Raw genomic sequence first — 21479 nt, forward strand, 5'->3', positions numbered from 1 at the left:
TGACTGAATCACGGTGGATGCACATCGAAGATGATTGCAAGAAGGCTTTAAATTAGTGGAGCATTCCAATGCGCCGCAGATGAGCAAACAAAGTTCAGTGCATGGCGAATACACAGATGAGGGGTGGTGGCACAAGAAGGTTTTAAAGTTTGCCACTTACTCTAACGTCCTCCAAGAAGTTGAGTGCACGGTGCTGCTACGAATTGCAGGCTGAGGGTCCTAAAACAGGGTCTTCATCCTGTGCTTGCACTATACTCGCTTGCCGGCATAAGCTGGGCACTCTAAGCGAATGTGCTGCACGGTTGCAACTCAGCCGCTGTTGAAGCGAACAATGAGGAATGTTCGCTTCACATAAGCGGTATCAGAAATTGTTTGTGAACGCGGCGTTCCCTCGGATACGGTGGCAGACAGATTCTAGATGGCGCGGAAGTCTAGATTTTAGTTGTGGGTCCGTAAAGTGAAGAAATGGAGAGTGATTAGATAACATATCCCAGAGGCGATCTGTTTCGTGAAAAGCCTGAGATTACAAGCTCACTGCCTGGCCTAGATGGAGGCTGCTAAGAGTGGAACGAACTTCGAAAACACTATTGTGACCAAAATTCAGGAAAGATCAGTGAACCCAAGATGATTCAGCGGAATCCTCAGCCCTCCACTGTGGCATCCATCACAGCCCAGATTACAGATTCCAGGTGCAGAAATGCCATAGTGGCATTAAAGTTAACGTTTTCAGTGACTCGCATTAATACACACATATCTCTGCGGCACGTCTCTTTCAGGCGACAAAAACCAAAATGAATAATGTGAGAAAGGTGTTAAAAATTAAGAATATTTGTAGCACAGTTATGATAACAAACAAAAAAATTGGCAGTGGCTTAACTCTGCTATGCCAGGATATACGTAGCATGAGGTGAGGGCGAGGTGTCCACATCTCGGTGGACACCTGAACCAGAGGGAAGGCGCATAACTGCCCTCTTGGAACAGTTGAAGCCTCAACCGTGCTCTAAGCAAAGGGGCGGTAGTGACAGGTGTGCGCTGCATGCGTTGGCATTGACAACGTCGTGCCAGAAACGCGGCGCTGAAGGCATAGGCCGTCGGCATTCGTTGTGTTCATTGGCGTTGGCATTGGCGTTTTACACTCCGATCATTTTAAGGAAAGGAAGTGCGCATAATGGCTCCCTGGGTCAGTGGACGCCTGAACCGTGCTGATAGGTACGTGGGGTGATGAGAGAGAGAGATGTGGGCTGCAGGCATTGACAACGTTGTGGGTGGGTGGTGGTGAAAACATTTATTACGAATGAACAGGAGGTATGTTTGGATCAGCCCGTAAGGGACCGATCCTCACAAACACTAGGTGGAGGTCCCTAGTATGGGACCCCAGTGGCGGTTGCCGCCGCCCGGGCGCGCCCGACTAAGGCTTGTTGGGCCTGTAAGTCGTGGCAGCCGAGCAGGGTCGCCTCCCAGTCCTCCCGGGTTGGGTTGGGGATGGGGGGAATAGCGGGGTTGGAGGGGCAGGCCCACACCATGTGATAGGTGTCAGAAGACACTGCACTACAGTGTGGGCAGCTGCCGCTAAAGGAGGGGTCAAAATGTTTTAGCGCTGCCGGGCACAGCAATGTATTGGTGAGAAGGCGGAGAAGGAGCCGCTCATCCGCCTTCTTCAAGCCTTTACATGGGCTAGGGTAAAGGCGATGACAATTTTGATAATATGTTGTAATATCTTTGAATGTATAGACCGGATTAAAATCGGGTTCCTGATCGGATGGGGAGGAGAAAACAGCCCGGTGAGAGAGCGCGCGGGCGGCTGCGTCTGCTGCCTCGTTTCCTGCCAACCCCTGGTGAGCAGGGGCCCATATGAGGTAACCGTGTGCGGGGTCCGTATCCCGTATGCAATTTTGGTATATTCGATAGGCTAGGAAGGGAGTGCAGCCGTCTTCGACGTTCCGACAGGCCCCTCGCGAGCCGGTGATTATGTATTTTGAATTGGAATGTGAGGCCGCGAGAGCAATCGCGACCTCTTCTGCTTGTGTTGCACTGCGGGCTCTGAAAGTTAGGCCGTTAACTGTGTTGCTGTTGTGAACTACCGCGGCCGTGTACCATCCCCCGTGGTGAGGGCCGGAGGCGTCCACGTAGTATACACCTGTTTTGTTGCCATAATATCGGGCTAGCGCTTCCGCTCGTGCCAGGCGCCGACCATTATGGTCTTCATGTGACATGTTTGCTGGAAGAGGCCGCACGTGGAGGGCACGTCTCCACAGTTCCGGGATGCGAAACCTGTCTTCCATTGGAGGGGTGTGTTGGATATGGAGTCGAGCAAGAAGGCGGCGACCCGACTCCGTTAGCGACAAGCGCGTGTACTGGTTTGTAAGGTGCGCCTCCCGAAGCTCCCGGAAAGTATTCACCACCCCAAGAGCCATAAGCCGGCTGTTTGACGTAGTGATAGGGAGGTCAAGGGCACGTTTAACAATTTTGCGAAGGATGACCTCAAGGGCGTCCTCCTCTTGTTTCCGTAGGTGGAGATAAGGAGTCGAATAGAGAATTCGACTAGTTACGAAGGCGTTTGCCAGCCGCAAGGCATCCTTACTTCGTAACCCTCCGCGTTTGTTGGAAACCCGGCGGACCATGCGGCCCACCTGGTCCCCCACCTTACGGAGTTTGGCCAATGTAGTGTCTGGCCGTCTGTGTTTGTGGATGTAGAGTCCGAGTACCCGTATCTCATCACTTTCGCGTATGGGACCACTCTCAAGAGCGAGAGATATTTTAGTTGTGCACTTCTGTGAGGGGCGGAGGTGCACAAATTCCGATTTTTGAGGGGAACATTGAAGACCGCAGCGGCGGGCGTAGCGGTCTACTATCGTCGCCGCTGTTTGCAGGCTGGTTTCAATGTCTCCTGTGCTGCCCTGCGTGGCCCACAGAGTGATGTCATCGGCGTACAGGGCGTGCTGCACGCCGGCGACACCACTCAGCTGGGCCGGCAGGTGCATCATGGCCAGATTGAAGAGCAGCGGGGAAAGTACCGCGCCTTGAGCGGTTCCCCGCGTGCCGAGTAGGTAAGGACCATGGTCTATATCTTGAATTCGAATGTAGGATTGACGATCCATTAAAAATTGGCTTATGTATTGGAATGTGTTGAGGCCACAGTCGGTGTGACTTAGGTTAGTGAGTATGATGTCATGTGTTACATTGTCAAATGCCCCTTTAAGATCCAAGGCCAGTACTACCCGGTCATTATGGGGGCATTCGAGGGGGTTAAGGACTTCCCGATTGAGTTGCAGGAGGACATCCTGTGCGGATCTGTGTGGGCGGAATCCGAACATGGTACTCGCAAAGAGTTGTTTGTGTTCAAGATATGTAGATAACCGATCCCGCACCATCGTCTCCATTAGTTTGCCCACACATGAGGTGAGAGAGATGGGGCGGAGGTTATCTGTGTCAATTGGTTTGCCAGCTTTAGGAATAAAACTGACCAAAGCCGTTTTCCATTTGATTGGCAGGGGGGTGTCCCCGCACCAAATCGCATTGACGTATTCCAGGAGGGACTGGTATGCCAAGTCGGGCAAGTTCGTCAAAAGCTTGACGGTGACCTTATCCCGTCCTGGCGCAATGCCCCGTTTCATTTTGGCGAGAGCCGCCCGCAGATCATGGAGCTGGAAAGGTTGATCCAGCTCCGTGTTCTCTCTGCCTGCATAAGAGTACGCAGATCCACGGGGGTCTTGGTCTGTACACAGATACTGGTCCCGAAGTTTCTGTGCCAGTTGAGTCGTGTTGCCAGGAAAAGCGTCCAGGGCTCGCTGCTAATGTTTTTGTGTTTCGGTTCGTGTTCGGGTTGGGTCGATTAGGGCTCGAAAGAGACGCCACGTGTTTCGGCTGGGCATTTGTCGCGCGGCCGTGTTGCATCTATCTACCCAGTTGGAGTCGGCGAGTTGGGCCGCGTACTCTGCCGCTTTCTGGGTAAGCTCGGCAATTCGAGCTTTAAGCTTTCTATTGTGTTTCTGGCGTCGCCAACGGCGGACGAGGCTGCGACTGGCTTCCCAGAGGTGTAGAAGGTGGTTATCCACGTCCGTGACCGCCTCTGAGAGCTGGATGTGTGTTTCATGCGACGAAAGGTGTGCCAGCAGCTGTTGGGACCATGCTGTGTAGCCTTGCGCGGAAATGGGTGTATTATCAAGTGAGTTAAAATTTTGCCTGAATTTCGTCCAATCTGGGATATGGGGTTGTGTTCTTGGACGCTTGAGGGGGCGTGTGCGTAGTGTAGTGTTAATGATGCAGTGGTCGCTACCGAGGGTCTCCTCGGTGTTGAGCCAGTCTGCGTGTCGTATGTTGCGAGTGAAGGTTAAGTCCGGACACGTATCCCGTGTCACGGAATTTCCTAGCCGGGTTGGGTGGACAGGGTCCGTGTGGAGGGTGAGGCGCAACGTGGACGCAAGCTCCGCCAGCTTACGCCCGCGCGACTCCTCCTTGCGATACCCCCACTGCTGACTGGGAGCGTTAAAGTCGCCCACAATCAGCAGGGGATCGCGGCCCGCTACTCTTCGCGCGCGGCTAAAGAGGTCCGCAAAAGTCACTCGCTTTAGTTTGGGAGAGCAGTACACGTTGAGTATATGCAACGGTGGGTCCCTGCGGCGGACTGGTAGGAGGGTCACCATTACATAAGAGTACTCTAGTTGGAGGTCGAGATACACTAGGTTGGCTGTGTAGTCTTTGTGAACGAGAAGACAAGACGCGGGGTCCTGTTGGAACGTCGTGTAATTTGAAATTGTGGCGCCCAGGCCTGGCTCTTGGAGGGCAACCACGGCTGGTAAGGACTCGAAAGTTTCAAGGTAGAGGCGGAAATTGGCCCGCTTTGTGCGGTCCTTAAAGCCTCTACAGTTCCACTGTGTTATTGAAGTTGACATGGCCGAATTGGAGATGGCGGAACTCCTTTGATTAAGGTGTCTCGCCATGATTTAAAATTCTTGGGGGGGGGAGGAGGAGGGATTGGCTGCCTCAGAGCCAGCTACATGCGCCATCAAGGGGGTGATGACGGAAGGAGCGGGGCAGCTGTCCTCATTGTCCGAATCAATAATCAGACGGTTCAATTTTGAAGGACGGGATACGTCCCTAATGGGCCCCGTCCGACGGAGGAGGCGGGGGTTGTCCAAGATTTGTTTTGATACTACCGCGGGGATGGCAGATTTGACCTTGGTCAAGATTTGGTCCATGGCGGTCTCGATCATAGATCGTAATTTAGAGGTTAACGTTTTGCCAGAAACGTGGCGCTGAAGCCATAGGCCGTCGGCGTTCTTTGTGTTCATTGGCGTTGGCGTTGTGAACGTTTTACGCTCCGATCAGTTTAAAGAAAGGAAGGCGAGCGCGCGTGGCGAGGCACGCCAGCTGTGCGCAGTGACGTCGCTTGCTTCTCGCGCATGAGCAGCACGGCTTTCCAGGAGCCAAGTGAAACTGCTCAACCTCGGCCAGTGTAGCTCACACTACAAAAAGCAATAGGCAAATACGCTTGAGAGAAACGTCTATAAGAACGACTGCGTCGAGTTAAGCGTCACATGTGTAGAATCAAGCATTTGTAATTTCAAGAAATTATACTTCATTTGGATCCACTTAAGTGCATGAAGGAAGTATTGTCTCTCTTCTTAACGCGCACATTACATCGTGTAGTAAACGACACATTCTGCTGCTGTTTTTAAAGTCTTAAGCAGCAGTCAGCAATACGCTCTTGCTGCATAGAGGTTGACACGGTTAGAGCAGAGGCTCTTCGCGTTCTTCTAAGCGACCACTAATGCATGAGGCACGACACAATGTGGGTTAATTAGCTTGCTCCACAATATTCTTCGCTGCAAAAGAGGAAGAACTTTTGGTGAGCAGCACACGTTGTTTTGTTGTTTTTTTTTCTGGGAAAATAAATCGGGAGCAAATAAAGCATTTAAACATTTTTTTCTAAAGAATGCTCCTCCAACATTATGGGATTTTTTTTTCACTTATCCATTTTGTTTTGCATATTCACGTGCCGCAACCTAGCTAATGAACTTGCCTCTGAGAAGCGAGGCCAGAGTAATCTCGGCTGAATGCCCATTCAGCCGGAATTAGCGGTCTTGCCGCGACGGACGCCATTCACCGAACATGCCGCATACGTACTCCTTAGTCGCACCTCTGACTGGGTAAACGGGTACAGACAAAAGCCTGGCCGTAAAAACGTGTTGTTACTGCGCCTTCCTTTCTTTATGTATTCACTTTTTCTCGGCTTCTTCCGCGTATTCGCGCCACCGTGCGTTGTGTAAAAGGAAGCCTGGCTTGTTAAAGCGACAGAAGATTCTGAGAACAGTGGCCAAGAGTAAAATGTCTTTCGGGCCACGTGCTTTAAGAAGAAAAAATGTAATGGAGTCGTTCTTAAACGAAGTAATGGCTAGTCTAGTCTCTGGAATAAAATCATGGAGGACGCGGTGTGATAGAGAGAGAGAGAGAGAGAGTAAAGAATGGCGCGGTTGTAGTGGTAGGTGAGGAAGGTAGACGCTGGTCTTTAAGAGTGAAATAACTTTTGCTCCCGCAGTTGACGCGCCGCCGGTAACCTTGGTGCCAGGATGGAAGGAGAACACGGCACCGAACCGGAGGCGAACCGAAAAGAAAACACGGAGGAGAACACAAACAGACTTTTCCGGCGTACAGCCGGCCAGATCTTTAGTTGGCGTGCGCCAAGGCCGCTTTTCCTACGCTTATGCGCTTTACTACGATAAAAATTTGCGGCAAGCTAAATATTAAGCAAGGACTTAGTGATCCTGTGCTGAAATTTTATATCTTCACAAGTATGCTATGTCATAAGCTGCAGGAGCACGGAAAGCGCGGCCGCCACGCACGCCAGCCAAAGTTTTGGCCGGCTGTACCTTTCCATCTGCCCTCTGGTGCCTACGTGTTGCACTGCCGTCGACGCAGCGCATGCGTCAACGATAGCGTCTTCGTAGTCCCGTAACGGGCGAAGTCAGCGCGTGGCGCAAAGAAGCCTGCGCTCTGTCCTGCAGCCCGAACGGCGCACGCGCAGTCCTTGCGACGTGTGAGCGAACCGACAGCGCAGCGTGCGTTGCGCAGTCCGCGCACCCGCATTCTCGCGCGCAGCAATCACGTCATCATTCGGCGCGGCGTGGTAATTGCAAAGTAATTGCAACCATCCGTCTGCAGTGAAGCCCGAGACTTCGCCTTGCAAACAGGGCGCAGTCTCTAGAATGTGTTATATGCCGGATACTGCGAATCATTTCAAGCATACACCACGACAGAGTGTGCTTTTAACGCGGACGCTTTAGTACCCCCATGTTAGAAAAGGTTTTCCGTCACCGGTGTCGGCGACCGTTTGAAACCTCGCACCTGGAGAGGGCCGGAGCACGCTGATGGAGCCTTGCGCCTGGCAAAAGGTGACATGACCCTTGACGTCATCACAACTGGCCCAACGTGGCAGGTGGCAACCTGCTCACCGGACTGCGAGTGAACTGCCCACTATGGCAGATCGCAGTTAAAGCAATCACTGGTGGCAAGTTGTTGCTCGGGAAGAGTAATCTGGGTCTCACAAGCCCCATCGGTGGTTTTTCTTGAAACAGCCACCTGCTAGGCCAGTGGCGTATCGCTTAACCGCTCCACCACTGCTCCTGAAGCGGTGTGAGGACGCTCAGCGATCTATGAATGTAAGCTAGAGAATGTCCAATTCCGCACTTATAGTTATTAACTAATTAACCATATTGAGTCATAACCTTCAGGCTGTGCTTATGTGTCAGCTCTGTTTTTCTTGACAGCATATCTTAATAAAACTTCTATTAAAATATGTGAAAGCTTATTGCGCCGTCTGGAATTGTCATGTAGTTGCGATGGAATGATAATATGCAGGAGGTATTCCGAGGCCTGGAATGGGAACAGTTTGGGATAAGTGTTAATGGAGAATACTTATAGTAATCTGCGATCCACTGATGGCATTGCCTTGCTAAGCCACTCAGGACATGAACTGCAAAGCATGATCAATGAATTAGACAGGCAGAGCAGAACGGTGAGACTAAAGATTAACATGCAGAAAACCAAAGTAATATTCAACAGTCTAGCAAGAGTACAGCAGTTCGCAATCGATGGCGCGTTGCTAGAAGTAGTCAAAGAATATGTCTATTTAGGGCAGGTAGTGACAGCTGATCCGGATCGTGAGAGGGAAATAACTAGAAGAATAAGAATGGAGTGGAGCGCATATGGCAGGTTCTCTCAGATCATGAATGGCGTGGCGTTTTACCAATATCCCTCAAGAGAAAAGTATACAACAGCTGTATCTTACCGGTACTCACCTATGGGGCAGAAACTTGGAGGCCAGCAAAGAGGGTTCAGCTTAAGTTAAAGACAATACAGCGAGCTATGGAAAGAAAAAAATGATAGGTGTAACGTTAAGAGATCGGAAGCGGGCGGAGTGGGTGAGAGAACCAACGCGGGTTAATGACATCCTAGTTGAAATCAAGAGGAAGAAGTGGGCTTGGGCAGGGCATGTAATGAGAAGGCAAGATAACCGCTGGTCCTTAAGGGTAACGGAGAGGATTCCAAGAGAAGGAAAGCGTAGCAGGGGGCGGCAGAAAGTTAGGCTTGCGGATGAGATTAAGAAATTTGCGGGAACACGGTGGCCGCAACTGGCGAAGGACAGGGTTAATGGGAGAGACATGGGAAAGGCCTTTGCCCTGCAGTGGCCTTAGTCAGGCTGATGATGATGATGACTTGCACACGACCTTGGTCGTAGGACATAGTCTCCGAAAAGGTGGCAACAGCAAAAGTAGACAGGAAAAAAAGGTATGGATGGAAGAGAATTCCGCCATGTTTTCTGAACACTTTTCGTCAGAATGTCCCCGCACTGTTACCACTTGACCGTCATGCACCAACTAGCCTGAAAAAACATACACGCTACCCAGTTATATTAAGCTGATTATTGTGGCTGGCAGGCAAGCAGATTGCTACAGAGAATTTTCTCGAGCACCGAAACAACGTAAAAAGGATAGAGAGGGAGAACATTTTTTTTTGTTTTTCCGTAAATCTGTATTTTATTGTTTGAATGAAGGCCTGATCATTTGACCGAACTTTCTGCTTACGCGGCGCATTTGTGTGTTTTCTCTTTATGCCGAGCGTGCAGATTTTGTGCCGTTACCCTACACGGTCCAGTGCGTTGTTCCAGGTTGAAGCTGGAGCTTTTGGTACCAGCTGATTGTAGTGACCACAGCGAATTTTCCTCGCACCTTAAACTAATCAGAACAAAACGGTGGTTTCGGCTTTGCTTCCAATAAATGTATTGCTCAAAATTATTGATTTCTGCAACAAAATATCCACTAGTGTCGAAGCAAACGGCCGCTAGAAGTCGCATTGCAAGTCGGAAAAGAGCATTGTATGAGCATTACATGAAGGCCGACTGAAGAACCATGCCAAAATCTTGGTATATATTTTCAGCGTTCATTATAATGATAATTGTGTCCCTGACAAGAAGCTGCGTGAACATCTTGACGGCGGCCAGGTAGCCGATTTTCGGGCACACAACAGCGTACACAAGCTCACAGGACCAACAACATAACAAATTATATGCTATATAAAGAACATAGGCAAGAGGTGTTCCAAAAAAATGTGTATAATAACTTAACTGCTAGCTGAAAACATTACGTGTAAGCATATCGCGCAGTTTAGCATGACGGAGGATGGCTAATTTCAGACTTAGGTGGCGTAGCTTATTATGTATCACAGGAATATCGTACATTACTGATTGATACGGTTGTTCGACAACAAGGTACTAAATATTTCTCAGAAACTACGCTTCTACAAGGTTTACGTCTCACTGCTAATCCTAATGAAGTTTTGAGAAAATCCTGATAACCATTATGCAGATAATGCCCATTTGAAAGCTATAGCTGGTACAGAAGACGACAGCTGCAATGTTTCTGTTTACTAATTAATACAACGCTTTGTAAGTCAAGGGTTCGTTGCTTCATGTCTTAAAGTAAAGAACAAACAAATCGTATTGCGATTTCAGGACGCATCCCGCATGACAAGTATAGAATTAACACTCTTTTGTACTAGTTTCAATTTCAGAGCCACGGCTTGGCGGTGTCTTTCAGCTGAAAAGCCCCCGCAGCTCAGGAGAGTCTGACGACACGAAATCACGATGCACGGGTTTGAGCTTTACTACGATAGTTGAGGCCCCAAGCGGTGTGAAGGTTTGAAGTGCACCGGTTCGTACTTGCAATTACAGAATCGGTACACGCTAACTGCTTGTCTTAAGGAAATCGGGAAAATGGTCACAGTCACAGACAACGTATATTTCTGGTGACTTCAGCACGCAGCACCGGATTTATAATCAGTGCATAGCAAACTGCACTATTGGGACCTTTCTTTCTTCCTCACACAGTAAACTTGCAATTTTAGGCAAATTTTCAAGCTTAACATTTCGCTTGCTGTTTCCGGTCCTAATACTGTGGGCACTTGCGACGAACTGAAGTGCACGTTCAAAGCAAACTTTCTACAATTTCGTCTCCATGTAGCAATAAAAAAAACTACGCTTCAATGGCACAAGACACGCGGTTACCAGGCATATCATAATGCTATAGTTTTGTCAATGTCACAGATTTTGGAGGGTCCTCTTGCAGCGTAAGTGGACCGGCACAAAGCTTTCCAGTAAATGACCCGTGTCTGATGAGCTCAGGAAGCACAGGCACAATGGGTCCATTCTACAACACTTGCACGAGTCGTCGCTTCTCAACTTCTTAGTTTCTGCCACCTATTATGCGGCGCCATGTAGGGTTCGTCGGCTAGCCACTTTTCTTTTTTCAGTGAAACCTCATAAAACTAAACAACGTAAGTATAAACTTTAGCATAGTGATGACCACGACATGCTCATCAGCACTGCATGCAAAAACAAAATTGGTTTAGGTCCATGCTGTGCGGAGCCTCCCTCGATTATGGCATCACGCTATAGCCTCACTGCTATAGTGTTATCCGATGAATTGCATCGGATACTCGAGATGGAATATTCTGGTCATCTAAGTTAACTCTATGGACTGACCGCTAGAAGAAAACCAGGTTGCAACGCAGTGTTCTTCTTAAGTCTCTCTACGTCACAACATACTGAACTTTTAATGGCTCGATATCTTTCAAGAGGTTTTGTTTTATAAATGGAGTCGTTGCCGTCAACTATGCCAAGGCTCTCGGTCAACCAAAAACGAAATTTACATTCCGGCTCGAACCGCTTCGTATCTTATGGTTAACGAATGCCATATAATTACGCACTCGCTAGAGTTATCGGTCACTCGCCTCATTAAACATCGAGGGTCGTAAAGTGACAAATGCAGAAAAACCAGCCTTCCCGCGTTCTCAGCGCTTTACGGCTGTCACACATGAATCAAGCACGTTCTGTACAGGGACACAAAACGCTGTGCTAGCGCGCTGAAGATCGTTAAATCCAGTGACCGCGCACACTTAAAAGCGTAACGCTAAGTAATGAGTAACACAAAGAGACAGAAATTTATTTTTTGCCTCTTTACCGCCGAGAGGTCCTTCGTTCTCTTCGTTCTCTTTGTTTCTTTTGCTAGCGTTTAATCTCGTATGCATTCGCGCAACCGCGCGCAATTAGCGACATATTCCTGTGTTCATTAATTATCTTTCTGCTACTGTTTCCGGACGGATGAAACTGAATTTCTCCTTCGAATTTCAAAACAGAAAAACAAGCAAACGTGGAAACTTGACACGCAATGATAAGAGCAGCCGCTCGTTCTCTGCCAGGAAATGCATTCCACGCTGGCTTTGCTTCCCTACGCATAGCGTGCATTGCGCAACGTATGAGCGCGCGGTTCGCTCTGCCGTATTGCGTCAAATTCCAGCCGGTGAAGTTCTGAGAGAGCACTGACTTTCTTTATAATTCACTCGATCTCCCATTTCCATTAGTTATCTCCGGAGCTTGATTATGTCCGATCACCAGAATAAATTTCTTTTTATTAATGCTGTTTTGTACATTTGCTGCAGCTTTGTTGCCATGCGCACTCTTCGAAGATGCATATCTAACATTTTCACTTCTACATGTAGATTTTACGAGCAACGGGATTTTGCCGTTACTTGCACAATAATGTAAAGACTTTTCACAGGATACTATTAAAGTTCATTCTTGATTACAATGTTTTCGTAATTATTTGTATTATTTTTTACAGAGAACAGAGCGCTCGTACAACAGGGAATTGTACAAAACCGAGACATCCAGCGATAAACCGCGAAGGCTCCGACATTACGCCGCGAAAAGCAATTCCTGCCACGACAGGTTAATCGCTGCCATGTACAAGTGCCTTTCAAGGGTCAAGTACCACTGAAATAGAAGAAAAGCAACGCAGTCACTGCTGCTGTGCGAATAGAAGCGAAATGTCCTTCAAACACGATTAAATCGTTGTGCCAATCAACGCGCAGTCACTTCTGCTGCGAGCTAAATGTCCTTTAAACACGATTAAATCGTCGCGCCAATCAACTTCAAAGAGCGCAAGTCAAGTATAACTGCTCTTAGCCATTCGTGCCGATTTTATACCATATTTCTTTAGAATGACGGTGCCACAGAAGTGCTCGAGATTATTCTTCGAGAAAGTCAGAAACGCCGGCAAAAAGCACTGAACGCAGCATTTACACCGGAAGACAACGCACCAACGAGCGTAGCTTTTAATTCGCGGTGTACGAACAAAATGCCACGAACTTTTCTCCGTCTGCCATCAGAAGTTCAGAACCACTCCACTCGGAGCATCTAACCTAAAGTCGTGTTTTGCAGGTCCTGTCGCAGCAAATCACGGCCCAGTTGCCTCCTTGGAAGAGATGAGACAAGGCGCGTTAAGAAGAGCTCCCAAAACTGAGCAGTGTGCGGCTTGCTAATGTTGTCGCAAAGGTGGCACTCTTTCCGACAGTCGAAACTCGTAACTGAAAAGCCTCGCTCTTTCACCGCTACCGTAGGGAAGGTTTACTAAACGCAAGTTCGGTGTTCTCGTCTTGCAGAGCGACTTTGTTAGGTGCTAGCAAAGATACGCCGGAAAGGAGACACGTGGAAAGTAAGCACACTGAACTCCTGGCAGGAAAATATTCAAAGTGGGGCAAAACGAAAGCATCATTCTGCTTTTAGCCGCCATTATTCACAGGAATAGGCACACATTTGGAAGTACGGCTATCAAGCACACTCATGTTCTTCCATGTTTCTAACCTCAGGAAAACAAAGTGCTTCGACTCAGACGCATGTCCGTACAAATTTCAAACTTGTTTCTTATTAAATGAGCAAGCGTTAAAGTTCGGCTAGTAATTAGCAAATGCTTATACTTGCTCTGAATTGCTCCTTACTTGTGTGTTGCGGATGACGCCTGCAACAACAACTGCTATTTATGGTGCCCATTGTAGCTATTTTCTGCCTGCCGCATTTCTTTTTCTCCAAGCAACAGTGGAAACAGGCGAGCAAGAAGCAAGGAACGCTTGTGGTGTCAGTTCTTTGCTTAGTACAAAGAACGGACACCACAAGTACTCCCTCCTTTATTGCTCGCCCTTTGCGCTGTAGTTTTCAATGATGCAGTACCAATTAGTCCGCCTGTCCGTATTGCCTGTCACTAATGTGGCGCGCTTTGTGTCATCCCCACAAGGGCAAGAACTAGGGATAAGGTATCCCTAACAGAGCCGCTATTCGCTGCACTAATGCGTGTCATTGTTGGTGTAATCGCAGACGCTGACTAGACCTGGCGGGTAAGATGTTTTTAAAAGAGCTGTGCTCTGTTCTTCTGTGTTACATTTCACGACCGAAAAAATGCTCCCTTACCGATGTACAGTCGTCTAAAACACAGCTGCAGGTGAGCCATTACTGGCGAGGCGTTCACGTCGTTTTAACTGTTCTTTGTTTCCACAAGGCTCAGCTCATCGATTCGTATTTGCTGAAATGTCACTCATGTAATCGGGACGAAATGAGGGCCACGGCAGCCGGCACTTTCACCTGCGCAGCAGCAGCAATGACGTCACGCCGACGCAAACAACTTCGTCAAGGAGAACAGCAGAAGCAGAGACAAAACGGGAAAGGGAACCGGTGGGTAAATGCTTCCGGCATGCTCTCTTTGTTGCGCCAGCCGGCACGCTAATCTTGTAAGCGCCCTAATTAGTTCCTTCGTAATAAAAAAGGCTCCCGAGTTCCGGCGAGGCTGCTGCGTCGCTTACTGCATTTGCGATGAAGGCGAAAGGAAAAAGGAAATTAGAGCAGCAAGAGCTTTGGGGGCAGAATTTTGGTTTGGCGCAGTAATGGAGGCTCACTAAAGCTAATTGTCGCTGGGCCGAACCGTGAGAAAACGCAATGGCTGGAAAAAAAGAGACGTAAATAAGAGAGAGCGAGAGAGATAAAAGAAAAAGTAAGAAACAAGAAGTGATGAGAGTTCTTGGCCGCCATGAACGTTTATTTTGCTTTTTAACATAAACTGGCATTGCCTCCCGTACTCTTTCAGCAAAGTATAATCTGAAGCCGTATTTAGAGGAAATTACTTTTCCTTAGTCATTCTTTCGCTCTTTTTAAGGACGATAGCCAGCCAGCAATGCAGGTCACCGACTATGCCAAGATGGGCTTTGCCGATAAATACAGGATAGTGAAAATAGAAACAATTGTTTCCTAGTTGCTCCACTAAATGCGTGCTCATCTTACTGGAAATGTCTGGAAAACACTAATGTGGCTAGATATGCGCTCAACACTAATTTCATTTTAACTTTGGTACGTACCAATGATGGCAGACAAACGATTTATTTTTCAGCTTTATCCTTTTGAAACGTTGCTGCATAAATACATCGCATTCAATATCTTTATTAAGAAAGCATTTCAAGAATTTTCTTCTAATAGGACATAATTAGTACTGAATGCTTTTGACCTTTACTCTTATGACTACTCACTATTAGTTTGTTTTTTATAGATGTTATTATGTATTTTTCTCAGTTTTTTTGTTGCTTGTATTGTGCGCTCATCTAAATTTTCTCGTTCTGTTCTCTTCAGTCTGTTGGGCTCTCGATTTGTTTTAGTGCAAGTGATTTTATTGCATTTCTTATTTGTGTTTGCGTAATGTTGCGTGCCTTAGATTTATTTTCAGTTATAAATACACAAAGATCGTCTATTGATTAGGTACTCTTCAATATTTTCACTTTTTTTCCGGTTATCTTTACATGATTGAAATACACTGTCGCTTTTTGTCATAGTAAACTTTCGTTTACAACTAACAAAAAGTCCCGATACAGTGATTCACTCTGAACCTCCTTCTGTATACGTTTTTTTTTTGTAACCACTTGGGAATAAATTTCAAATTTCAATAAAAAATTCGACAAGTAGTCCATTTTTTTAGTTTTGCGAACTTTTTGCTGTGGAGGTTTTTGTTTGATGAAACTTACAACGGACTCGCATACTCACAACGTCGGGCGTGAGATGCTGCGAGTCGAGTGTCTGGACCGAAGCTCTTTAGTAATCGACAGTTTCGATGTGTTTATTATTACGGTGCAACTGACCGAAGTTTACTTTTAACAACACTTCTTTAGTCTGTTTGTGCGCACAGTTTGCACCTTGACTACCATGATTCGATCTTTCACTGAAACACTTCATTTTCTCAGAAGCCTACGCGAGAAATAACTTTGATCATAGCTACTCCGTTGGCATTATTATTTGCCCTGAGAAATCCACGAATTATAGCTATTTTTTTCCCCAACTTCTACGTCACTACTGAAGCGGTAAGCTTATGGCTTATGTGGGTTTAACGTGCGAATGCGACGCTGGCTATCCGAGACGCCGTAGTGAAGGGCTCCGGAAATTTCGACCACCTGAGGTTCTTTATCGCACACTAGATGGGCCTCTAGAATTTCACCTCCATCGAAATTTGACCGCCGCGGACGGGATCTAACCCGCGCCTTTCGGGTCAGCAGCCGAGCGTCATAACCACTGAGCAACCGTGGCGGCTGAAGTGGTAATCTATGCCGATATTTAAATATTTAGAGTAAAAGAGCACAGATATCTGGTAGTGCGAGTAAATCAGTTGCGGTGCATTTGTTTTAAAACTAAAAAAAAAATTCTTAAACTGAAACACCCCAAATTACGCACAATCATATCAAGTGTACCATTAGTATCAACCGGTAGGATGCAGAGAACAATGCATCGGTGCTATGGCTAAGATCAGAAAATATGATACAGTGTTTTTCAGATTACAATCACATTTACCGAATATAAACAAGGCGCTGTAGTCTATTATGGCATGGTGTTAGTTGGAGAGCTAGAGCGTATTACTTTCAACAGAGTCCACATGACAACGATGGGCACTCTTCTGTGTGCTGTGGGCAGCGCCCAGTCGCCGTACGTGGCCTAGAAGATTTAGGTGCGGACTTCCGCGATCATCGCGAGCTTACCTCCCAGTGAAGAGACTACGTGGGCTGCGGTTGCAGGGCAGCTCAAATCCGGCAACGCGGCAGTGTTTGTCTCGAGACGTTCAAACAGACTGCATGCCTATGGATGGTTTGTCCGGGGTTGGACGGATGCAGTGTGTTTCCCAGTGCATACCTCCCATTCCACACGGTGGTGTCGTTCAGCACTGTAGCTGTTCAGCATTTCTCCCCAACGAGATATGTCGAAACAGCGGGGCGTCTGCGTCTGACAGAGCAATAAATGCTTTCCGCGCAGATCCCGTCTTAATATCGGAAATGGAAATAGTATAGTTTGAAGAAACTGATTGCGAGAGGAACATCTGCCGGTGAAAATAAAGGCAAGTGAGCAGCTAGAACATTTATTTTCCACACGTCAGGACACTGAATAACAGCGACGACGGAGGAGTAACGAAACTTTTCTTTAGGTAAGCGATCAACCCAAAGGGTGATTATTATTGATGCGGCATGAAAACCCTAACATAAAAGCAAGGAGGCACACAGCGTATACTATGCAGGTATAAAAACGAAACGTAACGAAACCAGATATATGATATTTGGTACGACACAAAGGACGTGCTCTAATTTTCGATACGATCAGCGCTTCTATCTTTTAACGAAAATAAGTTATTGACCTTTTTCCTCAGACATCGAAAACATCACGGCCGGACTCACTCCTGCTCCGATGAAGATCAGAGCCTTGCGTCATGTGGAGAACCTTAAATATAACTGTAAGTGAAAAAACATTCCAGGACGTCTGCAACCCCTGAGTGCATTTCACGTTAGCGGAACCCTACGAAAAAAAAAGGAGGAGAAGATGGCGTTACAGTTCCAGTAATGCGTGTCTACATTAGTGGCCGTTCATGTGCTTATTATGGCTTCGCTGTTATTCTCATCCTGGGATTCAGGCTAAAGAAGAGCGCGGGAGATACGACAGCGTAGCAAACAGAGAAATAAAAGCAGAAGCAACGGGTCGGCTGACGTTCCGCAACTGCTTATAAGGCTATTCAGTAGAGAGCTTCACAGTAAGGAAAAGGAAAAACAGCATGGGCATGAAGAAGTAACAGGACACGCTCCCGGCCATTCATGTTCTTTGCTCTTGCGTCGGTGCCTATTCCATCAAAGACTGAATCGTACAAGGGATTGCGTAGGCTCGCTGGCTGCCAGGACAGTTGCGTGATTGCACAACTAAAACCGTGCAGCGGTGCACCGGCACCCACGCGCCAGAAAGTAGTTCTTGTTAGATTGATGTTGTCAGACATTCCGAACAGGTAAGATAGTTCGGCGTCTTCGCGTGTGCGTGCGTGTGTACGTGTGTTTTTTTTTTTTTTCAAACTGTCTACTTTGTGTCAGGAGCAAATTCCTCAAGTTCGCTGTGTGCAATGCGCTTGACACCGGCGCAATCATACGACGCTCACGCTTGTTTGCATTTCTTGCGCGTGGTTCAGCAGGTCTCGTCACTGCCGTCACCTTACGTTTAGAATCCTGTTGTCGGTTAGCACCGCTTCGTTGCCTCCTTATAGATCCCCGAAACGATGACCTGCAATTCCTGGCATAGATATCCAGCGCGATCACATAGGCGCGAGGATGACCATGCTCGAGGCGCCACTGTCGAGGAACTCAGGACGTCGTTCTGACTAGCGATATTAGAAGCCATACAATGCTTTAGGTGCCCTTCCAGAAGGTGCAGCGAGTTGCACAGTTAAGGTATACGTTTTATAAAAAAAACTCAGACAGCAGGCAAATAATCGCAGCAGTGTATTGCAGGTTTCCGCGCCACTGTCCTCCTTGTTTTCTGCAGTTTTATAGCGCCAATGTTGCAATGGGATCTGAGAGTGAGACTGGTAAGCTTCTTGCGTGCCCGGAGAAAGGAGCCTGCCAACATTTCTTCAACGATGAACCGACCGGAATACAACATCTACAGCTTTGGCGCGTGAAAAGCTGCCAAGCGCCACTTTTTCGTTGTCTATTATTCGTTATTTTTGAAAAAAGTTGATTCCATGGGTAGAAAAATAAAACTCATAAAGGAGCACGTTAGTGCCATGCTCCACTCTGCTTCCATGAATTCCATTGTTAAACTGGCCGTATATCTTTCGTGGAGAAGTTTCGTCCCAGAAACGGGTCAATAAGGTGGAGACACACACAGATGCGCCGTTACCTGAAAGCCTCGACCACTCACTTCAGTAAAATGATATGAGAACGGAAACTCCAGCTCACAAATGGGCTTAGCAGGCACAGAAAATCAAGGCTCGGACTTATGGAGTAATTGCTGCCGTTTCTGGAAGAAACCAAACGCATGCTACCATGCCAAGTTGGAAAGTTGGTCGCCGGAGTAAAAAAAAAAAAAAAAAAAAAACGGGATGCGCTGCCAGCCATCGTGCAGACGCAGCAAATTTTTTTCAGCGTGGACAGGAGGGAAAGAAGTACAGGTGAATCGCGGGTAGAGTTACACTAGAACTCGGTTCATTACGCAAAGCACAAAATCTTTAAATGCAGTGGTGCTCATAAGAGAAACCCGAAAATACCATCCAGCCGCACAATCATCCTCGACACACACAAAAAAAAAACGAAAAAGGGTACAGAAGGAAGAGGAGCCAAATTTGCACTGTCAGCAAACGCGAGGATTAGGCGACAACGTAAGGAGGGGCAAAAGCAAAAGAGAACCGGCAAACAAAAGACACGCACGCACGAACCAGCAGAAAGCAATTTGCGTGCCGGCCCGTCTTCGCTTTTACCGCTCGCTGGAACACATCGCTCTCGTTGTTAGCAAATCGAAATGCCAGGCGGCGACGGCGCGCGAGCGGACGAAGTGCATTTGCCGTCGCGTGCTCTCTCCTCCTTGAAGCGAAGCGAGGGAAAAGCGCCCTCCGCATTCGGGCCGCCTCTGCTGCTGTTAGGCAACGACTTCACTGCGAGGTCACGAGTGGCACGAAATTAAATCCTGTCTCCGATTCGTGCCCCGGCGTCGAGACCCGGGCCAGCGGTAGCGTTTCCCGCACGCGCAAAGCAAGCAAACGCTTCTTGCTCCCCCCCCCCCCCCCCCCCTCCCCCCTCCCGTGCGTATTGATCTTCTCGCACGCGCGCTTTCCTGCGCCTCAGTACGCGCCATTTGCGCCGGCTGACGTTTTCTCTAAATATTGCGCCAGAGTTTTAAAACGCTCGCGCCCGCCGCGCACGCCTAAGCGCGTATGGAAAACGTGTACGTCACTCGAAAGTAAAGAAGAACGAGAAAAACGCGAAGCGCGACTGCGGTTACGAGGGAGAAACAAAATGCTCGAACTGCGTACGATGTTTAGTGCTCGGCACGTGCCCTATAGGTGTCAGGCTAGGGTAGAGTAGGTGGCATCAAGCAGCGCTGTTTTACGCAACGCCGGCGTTTTGCCTTCAGTTCCAAGACAAACGACGATGATATGCGAGTTAGGTCTGGCCATAAACAAGTCACTAAGCCCTCGCGTCTTCTTTCGTTGCTCGTTTGCTTCGAACGTCACATTTTCTTTTTTTGTCATCTGGTTTCTTTAAGGATACGCGGATGCTGCGGCCGCCTATAGCACTGTTCAACGACAAAAAAAAAAAAACTTTTTTTCTAAGGCCCTGTAACATTGCGGGGTCAAGAGCACACAGCAAGTTGACATGAATTATGATAATGTGCGGTGTATGACCTCAATAAACGTGTTGTTGACTTATGATAGCCTCTTTCATGTCGCCGAGAAAGAGAGAGAAAGAGGAAAAGATATTTTATTCAAAAGAACTACTAGTGCGGCTAGTTGATACGTAATACTTCTTTTGGAAAGCGTTGCCTTCATACAAGGAATAGACACATACACAAGACTATGCGCTGCTAACAATCGCATTTTTCGGAATGAGCATGGGTATAAATGCGCACCATGACGTCATATCATGCGCAACAAGAGGTCCAGCCGCTCTGAATAAATGTTGCTGCACGGCTGTTCAGAATACTTTATTCAAGCGACTCGTGTTCGAGATAGCGCTTATTCTTCAGAGTGGACTACAGAACTGAGTGTACTTGTTTTAAAATCTGCGGTTAAATGAATTTGACAATGCAATTAATGTGCCCCACTAACATGGCAAGACAAAAGCCCGTGAAGCTATATTTGTAGCCGTGGTCCAGCTCATTCAGACGCAAGGCGCATTCGGTGGATGTTCAGTTACTTGAAGGAAGTAGGGCGTCTCGAAACTTTGAGTGTAGCCCAAATAAGTCTTTGCGACTACAGGACGTGCGGGATGAACTAATGTGACTCTATAGATGAAACACACTGCGTGAGCAGCCTGCGCGCTGCTCCTGCCTAATCTCTGGCTATAATCCAATAAAAATAGGCATGCAATAGCATTCCCAAAACGAGGGTAGTTGAATTCGCTTACCTTGCACGCCATTTTCTTAACCTTAGCGCCGCGCTTGAAGTTCCCTTTTAAAGTTGAAAGAACCCTTTTCAGCTTCCTCGCTCTCATGTTTACTACAACAGCATGTGCTGAGGTTACTTCGTTTACACTCGTGCTATAATAAAACCACCACTACTGGAGTTTCTCAACTTTTACCTTGTAGGCTTTTAACGTATGTCTTGCGCAACTACACTGAGTCTTTATTTTCTTTTTTTAACCAAGCCCATAATCACGTAAAGATACGGCCCGGTATTATCAAATTCGAAACAGTTTGCGCAAAACCATTTTTTGCTTCTATTAGCTTGAAGAAAGAACGATTTGAACTGCCGTCGTACCGCCAAGCTAAATTTGTTTTAGTATTTACGATACCTTCGTCCCGCCCGGCCTGCATCGCGGTCGTTCAGGCTAGAAAATTTTCGCAACGCCTCTTTCTTAACAGGTCAGAGTTTTGAAATGCAGGCTTACGCAGGCAGACGGGGGTACGGTTGGGAGCAGCAGCTAGTTTTGCTCCATTCTGACTCGCATACATGCATCTACACTTCGGCATCAGCCATTCAAGGAGCAACGCAAAGCTGTACCGCCTACGAAAGCTAATATTTCGCCCGAACACCCTTGTCGAAAGAATGTATTGAGAAGAGAAAATCAGCAAGGAAGAAATAGCTTGCGATGAAAAA

General features: G+C 47.5%; 1 protein-coding gene across 5 annotated transcripts in view; it reads right to left on the reverse strand.

Annotated features, from left to right (window-relative positions):
• The window catches only part of LOC149339884 (protein turtle homolog B-like), an 843694-nt gene that overhangs the window by 384647 nt on the left and 437568 nt on the right, over positions 1–21479 (reverse strand). Inside the window, exon 1 of one of the 5 annotated variants that reach the window (XM_089548573.1) lies at positions 161–189. The exons of the other annotated variants lie outside the window; for them this stretch is intronic. The gene's annotated coding sequence lies outside the window, so the exon portion shown is untranslated. Of the gene's footprint in view, positions 1–160; positions 190–21479 lie in introns of those variants that run through there. 5 annotated transcript variants of the gene reach the window in all.

Source organism: Amblyomma mixtum, chromosome 6, assembly GCF_055824585.1.
Source record: "Amblyomma mixtum isolate Tamu chromosome 6, ASM5582458v1, whole genome shotgun sequence".
Taxonomy (NCBI): domain Eukaryota; kingdom Metazoa; phylum Arthropoda; class Arachnida; order Ixodida; family Ixodidae; genus Amblyomma; species Amblyomma mixtum.